Source organism: Orbicella faveolata, unplaced genomic scaffold, assembly GCF_042242905.1.
Source record: "Orbicella faveolata isolate gen_17 unplaced genomic scaffold, um_ofav_v1 contig_47, whole genome shotgun sequence".
Lineage (NCBI taxonomy): Eukaryota > Metazoa > Cnidaria > Anthozoa > Scleractinia > Merulinidae > Orbicella > Orbicella faveolata.
The window spans coordinates 23,385,001-23,397,959 of NW_028301577.1; the positions used below are offsets into that span (position 1 = coordinate 23,385,001).

General features: G+C 37.9%; 2 long non-coding RNA genes and 1 pseudogene across 3 annotated transcripts in view; 2 read left to right on the plus strand and 1 right to left on the minus strand.

Annotated features, from left to right (window-relative positions):
* The window catches only part of LOC149097681 (uncharacterized), a 5,919-nt gene extending 3,806 nt beyond the window's left edge, over positions 1-2,113 (plus strand). For both annotated transcript variants that reach the window (XR_016204255.1, XR_016204254.1), the window contains exon 2: positions 153-2,113. This is a non-coding gene — a long non-coding RNA (uncharacterized LOC149097681). The remainder of the gene's footprint in view (positions 1-152) is intronic.
* Positions 2,114-3,565: 1,452 nt separating this feature from the next.
* Positions 3,566-5,179, plus strand: LOC110061076 (beta-4C adrenergic receptor-like; annotated as a pseudogene).
* A 1,311-nt stretch (positions 5,180-6,490) lies between these two features.
* Positions 6,491-7,304, minus strand: LOC149097683 (uncharacterized). The gene is made up of 2 exons (XR_016204387.1): positions 6,942-7,304; positions 6,491-6,865 (listed from the first exon to the last, which is right to left on the minus strand). It is a non-coding gene; the product is annotated as an uncharacterized LOC149097683 (long non-coding RNA).
* Between the last annotated feature and the right edge of the window lie 5,655 nt (positions 7,305-12,959).

Below are 12,959 nucleotides of genomic sequence, written 5' to 3' on the forward strand. Positions count from 1 at the left end.
GATTTCAAATGTCACAGTATAAATTGGAATGATAAGAAACAAAATAATAACTCCAGTGTAAAATTCGCTGATTGATATCATACATAGAATTTGCTGATTCATACTCAGACATAACTTATCTTATTTAATGAAATGTTTTATGTTACTTGTAGGATGAAGTAAAATTGAGAGTGGTCAATACATGCCTACTCCTTGGCATTGATGCTTGATCAGGAAAAAATCAGCCACTGAGAAGTCTACAGTACCTATGACTCTATAAGGGGTCCAAGGTCCATTTCTTGAAGGCCCTGGGAACTTTTCGGGCCCACAAAGCCATCTTTAATTGAGCTGTGTCTAAAAATTAAGAGCTGTATATGCCTGAAACTTCTTGTGTGAAGGAAACCTCTGTTCATATTGAGAATAAGCGAATAAAACAGCTCAGTAAGCATAAGATTTCAGATTTTGGTATGGCTTTCTGGGTGCGAAAACTTTTTGGGACCTTCGAGAAATGGGCCCCTGGTGCATTACGGTCTAACATGGTGACCTTCAACACTTTCTGGCATAAATTCAACCACTTTAAACATTATCTTTAATGCTTTGAAGTATCACCTACACTGTACCTGTGTTAGTGAATTAGCATTAAATTTGAATATCTTAGATTGCCAGGTTGATACTTATTGTTCAATACAGCAGCTATAAGATTTCATCATAAAAAGCAAAGGCTATGTTTACATACATGTAGTACCAGAACAATAATTTATTAACTTATGATGTGTTATGGGAACTATGGTACTAGATAGGCCTTTCAATTTCAACAGGTCCCTATGAATTTTTTTTTTACAGTACAGTTTTTTTTTTATCACAAAAAGAAAAAGTAAAATTTTGAATATTGTTTACAGTGAATGTTTTGTCAGGGGTCCAAAATGTTTGTCCTGTTTGGATTCCGTACAGTTTTGGAAAAAGAAGGAAACTTTGTAAACATAGCCTAAAAGATGTCAGAAGCCTTGTTTTATGTTATGCAATGTATATGTATATGTATATGTATATGTATATGTATATGTATATGTGTATACATGAATGTTTTTATGATGAATTTAAAATGTCAATCTCTATCTTGTGGTAAATGTTTCTCCCTTTTTTCTGTTATTTCAAAAGAACAATTCACTCTATGAAAAAAGTTGATCAATATTTCACACTTACATTGCAGTAATTTTCATAATAAGGTAAAGGTAAAGTCTGCATATGAGCCACGTGGCCCAACAGACTGGAGCTTGTCCCGCTTTCTGTAGCAGGAAGCGATTAGGACTATTTCTACTCCCCCTGGATGAGATGCCAGTTCATTGCAGGGTTACCCCACCATTAAATTCACTGGTACCTACTTATACACCTTGGTGGAGAGGCACTGAGAGTAAAGTGTGTTGCCCAACAACACAATAGAATGTACCCGCTTAGGGCTTGAACCCGGACCGGTTGATCAGGAGTTGAGCGCACTACATGTAACTACGAGGCCATCGTGCCTCCCACATTTTTCATAATAATTATTAAGGCTAATTTAATCCTACATTAATTACTTAGTAAGAAAAAAACAGTTTATTCATTCATTTTATGACAAAGGTATTATCATTATGTTACATTTGACTTTGTGAATTAAGTATATATTTAAGACAGGTATCCATTTGCAAACAATTTTAATTTAGTAATACGCCTAAATGGCAAAATTTTCACTAGTTGTAGCTGACAACAGTATAGTTCTTAATCATTTTATTATTTATGAATTAAATAGAGTTGAATATGACATGGTTTTGCACAATCTTGAAAAGGTCTTGAATTTTAGTAGTCTTGAAAAGTGCTTGAATTCGGTTAAAGGAGCTCAGTCATGGTATTTTAAAATATTTTGGCCATGCACAAAATTACATTTAAGTCGTCTTGTTATGGATAGAAAGAAAAGAAAACATGTTTTATTTGTTGCAATGTATACATTGTAACCTTATTCATGGCATATAAAAACTATTTGAATTTTACTGAGTTTGTTCTGATTGCAATAAATTTCTGATTCTGTATAAATTTGCATGTTTTCTACTATTATAATTAAGGTCAACAGATTTGATTACAATAAAACAGTACATTCCATGCATTTTTCTTCAAGTTATTATTTACAAGTTATTTATCGTACAGGGTTTCTCCCTCCCTTTTTCGATTTACATGTTATTTACAGGCTCCCTTTTTACATTTCCAGGTTATTTCCAGGTTCCCTTTTTTGATCTACATGTTATTTACAGGCTCCCTTTTTCAATTTACAGGTTATTTGCAGGCTCCCTTTTTCAATTTACAGGTTATTTACAGGCTCCCTTTTTCAATTTACAGGTTATTTACAGGCTCCCTTTTTCGATTTACATGTTATTTACAGGCTCCTCTTTTCAATTTCCATGTTATTTGCAGGTTCTCTTTTTCGATTTACATGTTATTTACAGGCTCTCTTTTTCCATTTACATGCTATTTACAGGCTCCCCTTTTCGATTTGCAAGTTATTTACAGGCTCCCTTTTTCGATTTACATGTTATTTACAGGCTCCCTTTTTCAATTTCCATGTTATTTACAGGCTCTCTTTTTCCATTTACATGTTATTTACAGGCTCCCTTTTTCGATTTACATGTTATTTACAGGCTCCCTTTTTCCATTTACATGTTATTTACAGGCTCCCTTTTACGAGTTACATGTTATTTACAGGCTCCCTTTTTCGATTTACATGTTCTTTATAGGCTCGTTTTTTGATTTCCATGTTATTTACAGACTCCCTTTTTCGATTTACACGTTATTTACAGGCTCCCTTTTTCGATTTACATGTTATTTACAGGCTCCCTTTTTTGATTTACACGTTATTTACAGGCTCCTGTTTTCATTTTCAATGTTATTTACAGCCTCCATTTTTTTTATTTACATGTTGTTTACAGCCTCCCCTTTTTATTTACATGTTATTTACAGTATTATGGCAGCCTCCCTGTATTAAATTTACATGTTATTTATGGGTTTCCAGGTTGAATCACAAGAAATTTACAGGCTATTTACAGTATTTGCAGGAACAGTTTACATGTTATTTACATGATCTTAGCCCTTTGCGTTGAAACATTTACAGTGTTTTCTTCATCATTTACATGTTTCACTTGAAATATTTACATGTTTTTTACATGAAACCTCCAAAACATGTAAAAGGGGAAAAATCATGTAAATTAATCTTTACAGTCTCTTTTTGATTATTTACATGTTAATTACATGTTGTTTACATACTCTGTAAATTTTCAACTTTTCCAGTGCTCTCAGCCGTCTTTTTGTTCGGCCGGGCTTTCGTTTGCTTTGTGCTCGCTTAGTAGCTGTTTATTCCGTTTTAGGGAGTTTAATTATGCAAACTTTAACGGCAACGGCAACGAGTACGGCTGTGTAAGCGTGTGTTATAATTCTTTGTTCATTTCTTTGCTGTTGTTTATAAGAGCTCACAAAACAAGAACGTGAAATAGCCACACTCTGCATATTCGAGAGAACGTGCTGTCTTACATATTCTGTTTGGGATATTTTTGACAGTATGGACAAACTGAATGAATCTAAATTCTCGCGAGATTCGTAGGTTGAATATTAAGTCCTTTTTAAATCGATGTTGCCTTTGGCGTTGTTGCCGTTACTGCTTAAACTGCTTTTGCTATTTGGGCAGCGAGCGTCTTCCTGCACTTTCGACCATCTGTTTGCTGGGTTGCCAAGCTTGTGTTTGGGTGTTTGTTTGCTTTGCACTCGTTTGTCTACTCATTTCTCTGCCGTTCATTCAGTTTTTTATTGTTTGTGCCGGGGACATCCGTCTTTTATTTAAACTCCTATTAAAGTTTCGAAATGTATTAAGAAATATCGTCAACAATATGCTAACGAATGTTGAAATTGGATGGGCAATTGACATCTCCACTGGTGAAAGCGAAATACTGGGATTAACATGTGACGCCGATAGCTGAAACGAAAAACCTTTTCTGAGGCTTTACAGCAAACCCGAGAGCAGTAAGATCAATTTGATGGTAAGGTTGGCACGTTTGTGTCTATGATGCCGGACGATTTGAGCTCACGGAGTCTCAGTTTGATCGTTGTAGAAGTCATCAGCCTGCTCATAACCTTGAACATTTTGTCTCTAATTGGAAACACCTTGGTTTGTATTGCGATTTGCAAGAATGCTCGTCTCCGATTTGCTCTCTGCTGTGTTTGTGATGCCCATAAGCGCGAGCGTATTGATAGCAGGCAACTGGATTTTCGGCGGAACGCTTTGCCAACTTTACGCCTACTTCAGCCTGTTTGTTTTCTACGTTTCTCCTGTAACCATGGGTTTAAGAGCTTTAAATCGTTATTTTGAGGATAGGCAAGTCGGATCAGCAGTACAAGTTAAGAGACTGTTTGCAGCGAGAAAGTCGCGCGCTTTGCTTGCCTTCGTGTGATATTTCGTTGCATGTTACACGGTGGTTCGGTCTTCAAACGTACAAATTCGTCCCAGGTTACGCCCAGTATTCTATCACACACCTCAGCGAAACCGGCAAACTTATTCACTACGGCATCGTCGTTACGTTGTTCTTTTTAACACCGTTGATATCAGCTGCATTCAGCTACACAAAAGTCGCGAAGGTGATCCGACAGCACAATGCGTCTGCAACTGCGACGATTCAAAGACGAAAAAGCGCCCGGGAAAGAAGCCGTAAATGGTGGAAAAGCAAGGGTATCACCAATCATGAAATCAGACTCAGAAAGTCTCTATCCGTAGTCGTCTTCGCCTTCATGATCTGCTGGGTACCGTCTGGATCATCGTTATTCTCCGTCGCTTTCGTCTTGTCGCAATGATGCCTCGAAACGTTGAGCTCTTTTGTATGTTTCTCTTTTATTTGTCGGATTCAATCAACCCCTTCATATATGCTGGGATGAATCCCGCATTTCGAAGAGAATTCCGTTAGATTTTCTCCTGTAAACACTGGCATGAAGCTGACGTAGCTGATAACAGAAGAGCAATGAGCGAGGTTGCAGCTCAGACTCCAAACATGGAATTTTTTGGCGCATGCGCCGACCGAGCTTCCATCATGATACTTCTTTACTCAGTCTTTCTGTCGAAACGAGTGAAATTTGTCGAATAAGGCCGGTAGATCTTGGACTTAGACCAGCCATATCAGAAGCTACCTGTTTATAAATTAAAGGCGAATGGTCAACTGGTTCCTTTAAAAAGTTGTGCTAGTATTGATCCTTCCATTCTTGGTTTTCATCGACAGAAAAAAATACGTTTGCACGCATGAATAAAATTAAGAATCACAGTAGGTTAACGGCAGGTATAGAGAACCATTTTAGAGCATATTTAGGCTCAATCAGTAGTGGTGAGACTATAAAGTTTTAGAGAAAATGATTTTCAGAAAATTACAAGACTTAGTATGAATCCGCCTAGAAAGGACACCAACGTAGCCACCGTGGAAGTCAGTTAAGAAATATACTAGACAAGCAATCAGTGTTCCTAATTTTGCTTCAGGATTGTTGACTTCAGCACTGGTTATGACTGTCACCATGACAATGACAATGACAATGACAATGACAAGGACAAGGACAAGGACAAGGACAAGGACAAGGACAAGGACAAGGACAAGGACAAGGACAAGGACAAGGACAAGGACAAGGACAAGGACAAGGACAAGGACAAGGACAAGGACAAGGACAAGGACAATGACAATGACAATGACAATGACAATGACAATGATAATGACAATGACAATGATAATGATAATGATAATGATAATCAATACTTTGATTGTAAAAAAGCCTTTCCGGTATAGTATACCGCGTGCCATAACATTTTCCAAGGAGTTTAGCTTCACGAATTGCTCAGGTTTGGTCAGTTTTGTGGAAACAAATTGAAGTGCATTTGAATTCATATTTCATTAGCGAAAGCAGTCGAGTCGGAGATCTCGGGCAAGTTTCTGTCTTGTATTTGAATTTTAATTCATTACAAAACTAGTTTGCTAGAGTAGCCAGGCATGTAGTATTGTCATGTTGATCGGCTCAAAACGCCACCTTATGAAATGGATCAATTTACCGCGGCGTATTAACAAGGCCTAGTAACAAGGCAAACGGGTGAACACGCCTGACAAATGTCAATACAAAGGGAAGTACACGGGGATTAAACTAATTAAATATTTAACCGATGTGGAAGTGCATATCAAGGCATATTAACCCATGCTCATGTGACCAATTGTTAAGAGGCCCTGCGCCTAAGAAACGACCGATGATTTCCGGCTAAAAAATAAAATCGGCCGATTTTTATCTCTCAAGTAGAGGTTACCGAATACTATTTAAAAATGAATTTCTTTTGTTTCAGTTTCGCTTTAAACCAAAAATATCGAGCCGCAAAGTTTTTCCGTCTGAAAGCAGCAAAATCAGGCCGAAAATAAGCCCCCGCAAAAAACTGTTTAGAAATTACTACCGCAACGCAAAATAATGAGAAAACTACACAGTGTTGAAGAAAAAGGCCTTTTAATGCAATATCATTCGATAAACATCAAAAAACTGCCGAAGCGATTAACAAATAAAGTTTCAAATATTGCATACTAAATTAGATGGAGCGTTGGAGCTGATTTTAAAATAATTATTTCTCAAAAGTTCAACGCTTTTGAAAGCAATCACAGTGATGAATGAGACATTGGAGGGATGCAAATCACGTTTCTGGAAAAACATTTTTCGGCCAAAGTATATTGACCTTGTACAAAGCGTTCAAAGTCACCGTTTTTGCCGTTATCCTGCTACTTCGGCGAAACACTTCTCTTTTGCCAATACGGCCGTGGATAGCGTGTTAAACGCCACTTTAAACCTTGCTAGGCATTCAAAGACCGTCCTAAGTAGAAGGAAGTAGAATTAAGAGAGAAAGGAGGATGAAAAATACACAGAAAAAGAAAATAACTCGAAATTACCATCTGCTAACGAAAGTTGAATCTGGAAAATGTCGTCGCGTGACAGCGGCCATTGACGTTATTTGTATCAATAGCGGTGGAATCCAAACGAATGCACAAATAGGAAAACAACTTTTCCCGGCCAGAAAACGTTTAGTGGAACAATGTTATGTTATTTTTCATAAATGATGGTCACTCAAAAAGAAAAACTTCCCCAACCGCCACACCGTTTTGGCCGCAGCGTGATCTGAGTTATGGGGTCACGACTGGATCTCTAGCCGCTGACCGCCCGAAGGACATTGCAGACTCGTTTTCCCACGCTCTTGCGACCTTTACGTGACCAATGACGTCACTGGCCGCTGTCACGCGACGACATTTTCCAGATTCAACTTTCGTTAGCAGATGGTACTTTCGAGTTATTTTCTTTTTCTGCGTATTTTTCATCTTCCTTTCTCTTTCAATTCTACATCCTTCTACTCAGGATAGTCTCTGAATGCCTAGCAAGGTTTAAAGTGGCGTTTAACACGCTATCCACGGCCGTATTGGCAAAAGAGAAGCGTTTCGCCGAAGTAGCAGGATAACGGTAAAAACGGTAACTTTGAACGCTTTGTACAAGGTCAATATACTTTGGCCGAAAAATGTTTTTCCAGAAACGTGATTTGCATCCCTCCAATGTCTCATTCATCACTGTGATTGCTTTCAAAAGCGTTGAACTTTTGAGAAATAATTATTTTAAAATCAGCTCCAACGCTCCATCTAATTTAGTATGCAATATTTGAAACTTTATTTGTTAATCGCTTCGGCAGTTTTTTGATGTTTATCGAATGATATTGCATTAAAAGGCCTTTTTCTTCAACACTGTGTAGTTTTCTCATTATTTTGCGTTGCGGTAGTAATTTCTAAACAGTTTTTTGCGGGGGCTTATTTTCGGCCTGATTTTGCTGCTTTCAGACGGAAAAACTTTGCGGCTCGATATTTTTGGTTTAAAGCGAAACTGAAACAAAAGAAATTCATTTTTAAATAGTATTCGGTAACCTCTACTTGAGAGATAAAAATCGGCCGATTTTATTTTTTAGCCGGAAATCATCGGTCGTTTCTTAGGTGCAGGGCCTCTTAAACAAGTAACTTTGATTGCCAGTCCCTTTTATAGAACACTGAAATATGCATGGGCTGGTTGGAATTTACGAGGCTTTTGTAATTTTGTCCAATAAACTGAACTGGTGCTAAAACATTGTTTTGCAGTAATTGCTCTTAAAGGAGAACGAAAGGCGAAAACCCATTTTTTAAAAAGTCGTTCTTGCGAAAGCACATGATACGTCGTAATCAAATCGCTATGTTTTAGGATTTGAACTAACTTTTTAACTTGATTGTAACAGCAGAAAGCTCCGTACCTGAACAATTTGAAGGTCCGCCATTTTGGAAGCCATGTTGAAGGCTTGGGCGCATAGCATGACGTCACTGCGCACAGGTGAAAAACACGCGAATTTCAAGCACTACGTTTTCACTGAGATTGTCGTCAAATCGAATTGTAGAGCTCGAAAGAGAGCTCGAAAGAGAGCTGTAGAGCTCGAAATGTTACGTTTGTGCATAATTGAATCTTATGTAGGAGGATTAACTGAGCTAAACGAAACTCTCGAAATAAATCTCACAGCTGGCAAATTATTTATGACCATTTGTGTACATAAGCTTACATGTTATTTAGTTCTCTTGGTGCTCTCATTCTGCGCACTTGACACAAACCCACGATAGCGATCTCTAGGACTTCCCTTTTTTAAACAAATCGTTTGAAAGAGAGGGTGCTGTGTTATACATCTAGAAGTCGGTTGAGCTGCCTCTATGTCTGAACCAAAAAAATATAAACAGATTATATCGCAACCATTTCGCTGCCATGTGAGCCTGCCACGCACGCCACGACAAAATACGAAATAAATGAAATAAATCAAACAACACTTTCTTCCCACCGAGTCCATGGCTGTTTATTAACTTCCTAGTGCCAAAATAATCAACATCTGCTGAAAACAAAAGTATTGTTCACCTGAAATTGTATTTTATTTACGGCTTCCTTGTTGCACTTCCCAGTTCGCACAACACTCGCATACACACCACGATGTATTTCCTCTTCGGCGCTCATCTTGACTCTCGCGAACATCGTCTTCCTCTGACTCTGAACTGCCTCGAATAGGTTCAAAAGAATAAGGCTCGGTCTCAGCCATAATGCGAGCTAAATGCACGTTCGACTCAAGATCGATTCTTCACAAATTTTGTTGACATGAAAAAACGCACGTGCGTAGTGACGTCACAGCATGGCGGCGGGTATTCGTTTTATGGAAATAACCGGAAGGAAAGATGTCCAAAATGGCGGACGTTCAATTTTGAAAAATGACCACGGGTTTTGGACTCTTTTCGGCTCTTTCGAAAGGTAAAATTCACTTTTTCAATGACAATGAGTGTCGTAAGACCAAAACCAAAGTAGTTACTCTGAGTCGCTTTTAGTTTTGGTTTTGTTTCTCATTGGTTGAGAGACTGTGGCAAGTTTTACCATCCAATCATAGAACGAAATAAAGCAGGACCAAAGCGAACGAGAATTACCTTCAAGGACACCCCACTGAAAACTGCTCTAACAACCTACAGAATTGACATGCAGCTCAGAATAGCAGGGATGCAATTCACTGAGGGAGATAAAAGCAATAGTTGATAATTTAAGCGGAATTTTTATGTCCTGGTAATTTTCAGGAAGTCAAGTATGTTCAGAATAAAAAATTTTTACAACAATGTTCCTTCAACAGAATAATTATGGACAGATGATTTCAAGCTAATTGGCAAAATTGCGCTTAGTTCCATACCATTTCGCTCAGTGAGAGAAAAAGAAAGAGAAAACATATAGAAAGGATACGAACGAAGGGGATAATATTTAGAAGAAGTTTCATTGACATTGTTGATACAACAAAAGTCGCAAGTGAGGAGATTTAAACCCTGACGTAGTGTTAGCCTGAATTGTTGGTGCAAAATGTTCGTAATCATGAAGAAGATGCCGACCACCAGACTCTAACGAACTTGTTATTATAATCAAACGCGATGAAAATACACGGAAATGGCTCCTTCTTTAAAACTGGCCTCAGACTAACAGATTAAATTATTATCTAGCGAAGTGTGCAAATTAACGACAGAAAAAAGGACGGCGTCCAAGCCCCTTCGCTTCAGAAGCCACAAGTAATTGCAGAACTAGAGCTAATGTTGCCTTAAGCCAACAGCTGATGAATTTAGGATCAGTTTCCTTTTACAGAAACTTTGAAGACATTGGAGTACCTTCTTAACACCATTAGTAGAATTCTATTTATTTAGTATACCAATGTAAATGCCGCAATATGATTGGCTGAGCTACTCGTATACTATCAGCCATTATAGTTCACGACTAAATTTTCTCCGAATCTTATTGGTTTACACTGATCACGTGACACGATAGTGTTCATCCGCGGAGAGACACTATCAGCCCATGGTGCCCGTCAGAGGAAAATAACCGGATCGATAGTACTCGTCCGTGAAAATTTTCCTGTAAACAAGAGGGCTTATAGAAAATAAATAATTGAAATTGTGTTAACTGGCTATTTGTCTCTTTTCTTTTTCAAATTTTACATTTGATGTTCTTAAAACAAATATTTCGCCTCGAGGGCAAATACGCTAGTTTTAAGAACAACAAATTTCCAAGGGGCAACTATCAGACCGATAGCTCAGAGACATTAACATTCTATTGCCTTTATTGTTCACCACTAAATTTTCTTCCGCGTGCCAGTTCAAAAATCACATTAAATCATTTCCAACTTTTTGAGATGAAAGGCGTGAAAGGCAAATAATTATTGGCGCAATCGACCGTGGCGCTTTTTTTTGTTTTATTCCCAAATAAATATTTCTTCAACATGCATTTGCTAACTTTATTATTGCCTTTTCTGTCCGACTAGTTAGGTGATAAGAAAACAATTAGACCCTTCGCCCTCAAGGGCCACGGGTCAATAGCCCGTTCGGCTTCACCTCATGGGCTATTGACCCGTAGCCCTTGCGGGCTACGGGTCTAATTGTTAATTAGAGTGCAACGGCTGTCGGTCGTCTACAAAGTGCGACGTCTATCGTTTTTCTCAAGTTTTAGAGGCAACTTCAGATGTAAATGGGTAATTTAATTCTTGAGAAGACTAAAAGAAGGACATTAGCGGTTTCCTAACTTTAAAAACTTGAAATTCTTGAAAAATGGGTGCGCGCGCGTAAACAACTGCAAATTTACCAAAGGACAATTCAATGGGTGCGATTTTGTTAAAGCGGTAAGTTCAATAATGCATAGAAAAATGATTAGAAACCGTTATTTGGGTAAATTCCACGTAGGGGCCAAACCACCCCCCCCCCCCCCCTAATGTTTCATGAAGGCTATATTTGCCTGGTTTATATATTTCTGAACCAAGTTTGGCAGATGAGCTTTCTTTGTTTTCCAGTTTATTTTAATTTGGAAGTTGTGACAAAATGTCAGATGCTGACGTCATAATTGATGACGTCACCAAAACGTGCTATAATTTTTTGTAAAATCTGACGTAAAGATTATGTCATTGGAAAGGCCTTGAATTTAGGAGTAAAATGCCGGAAACCGTTTTTTGCCATGATGATTATTTTTCGAGATATGGTAAATTAATTATTTTTTTGTTGTTCCCCCCGGAATTTGCTTAACCATACTGTCCTTCTTAAGTCAGTCATTCTGGTTTATTTTTTTCAGTTTTATTCTAGGAAGACTAATAATCTAGAAAAATAGAAAGCTTGAAAAAATCGTATGGTTTTAGAAATTTGATTTTCGGCTTTGTTAGGATGGTATTAACAGTAAAAAAACGGGTGACGTCACAGGTTGTGACGTAACAAAACTAATTTTAACGCAATAACACTGGAGGGATAGCTTTTTATTCCGATTTTCTTCTTTATTTTTGCTTTAGTCATCTGGCACATGTGCAACATAGCTGCATTTGCTGGAACAAAATTACGGCTCCAATTTGGGGATTTTTCCCAAGGGGGGGACCCCATATTTTGCAGAGTTATTTTTCATATTTAAAAATGCTATATTTCATTTAATTTTTGTGATATGGACAAAATTTTTTTAGGTTTCAACTCCCCTTGATGTGCTCTTTCGAACACATTGTAAAAAATATGCATATTAAAAACTTCAAAAGTGGCAAAAAACATGACGTCATCACTTTGACGTCACAACTTTGACATTTACTGACATTTTTCACGTAAATATAATTGGCAATAGGTCTCCTGCTCATCTGCCACGTTTGGTGCAGAAAGACTCAATACTATTTAAGTAATGCGAAATAATGTGAAATACCCAAGAACTGACCAAACATTTGGGGGGTGGTTTGGCACCTACGTGTTCAGTTAGAATTCTACTAAAACAATTAGATTATTCGCTCTCGATTTCTATGAGACCATAGTTGATTCAGCCTTCGGCCTCATCACCTGTCACCTCATGCATGGAAATCTCGAGCTCATAATCTAATTGTTAATTAGTTATAGTGCGGTGAGGAAAAAAGGAATGACTTCGGAATGGCTTGTGGCACGACTTGCGGAATGCAATATATGTAGACTGGCCCAAAGAAATTAATTGAACTGAAACGCGCGCCCTTTCTACACTGAATAATTCTATAGGTCTCTATAGTTAAAAATCTTGGAACGCCAACGCACAAAAAGTTGAACACAAATTTGATTAAACCAGCCGCCATTACGAGAAATGTTTCAAAGCTATGCATAGAACTTGTACTCTGCACAGCACGGGGAGTAGCTTTCCAACATTTTGGTGTGATCGAAATCGGAAATTAACTTGTCATTATTCGCTCTCTAGGCTGCTGACGCGATCAATGATCCAAGACAATCAGAACTGTGGAAAGGGCGCGCTTTCCAGTTGAATTAATTTTTTGAGCACTCTGCATATATGGCATATATGCCATTTCACAAACTCCTTTCGCCTTATACCCTTACTAGTTGAAGTGGCACTTTAATTTAATTTTTATT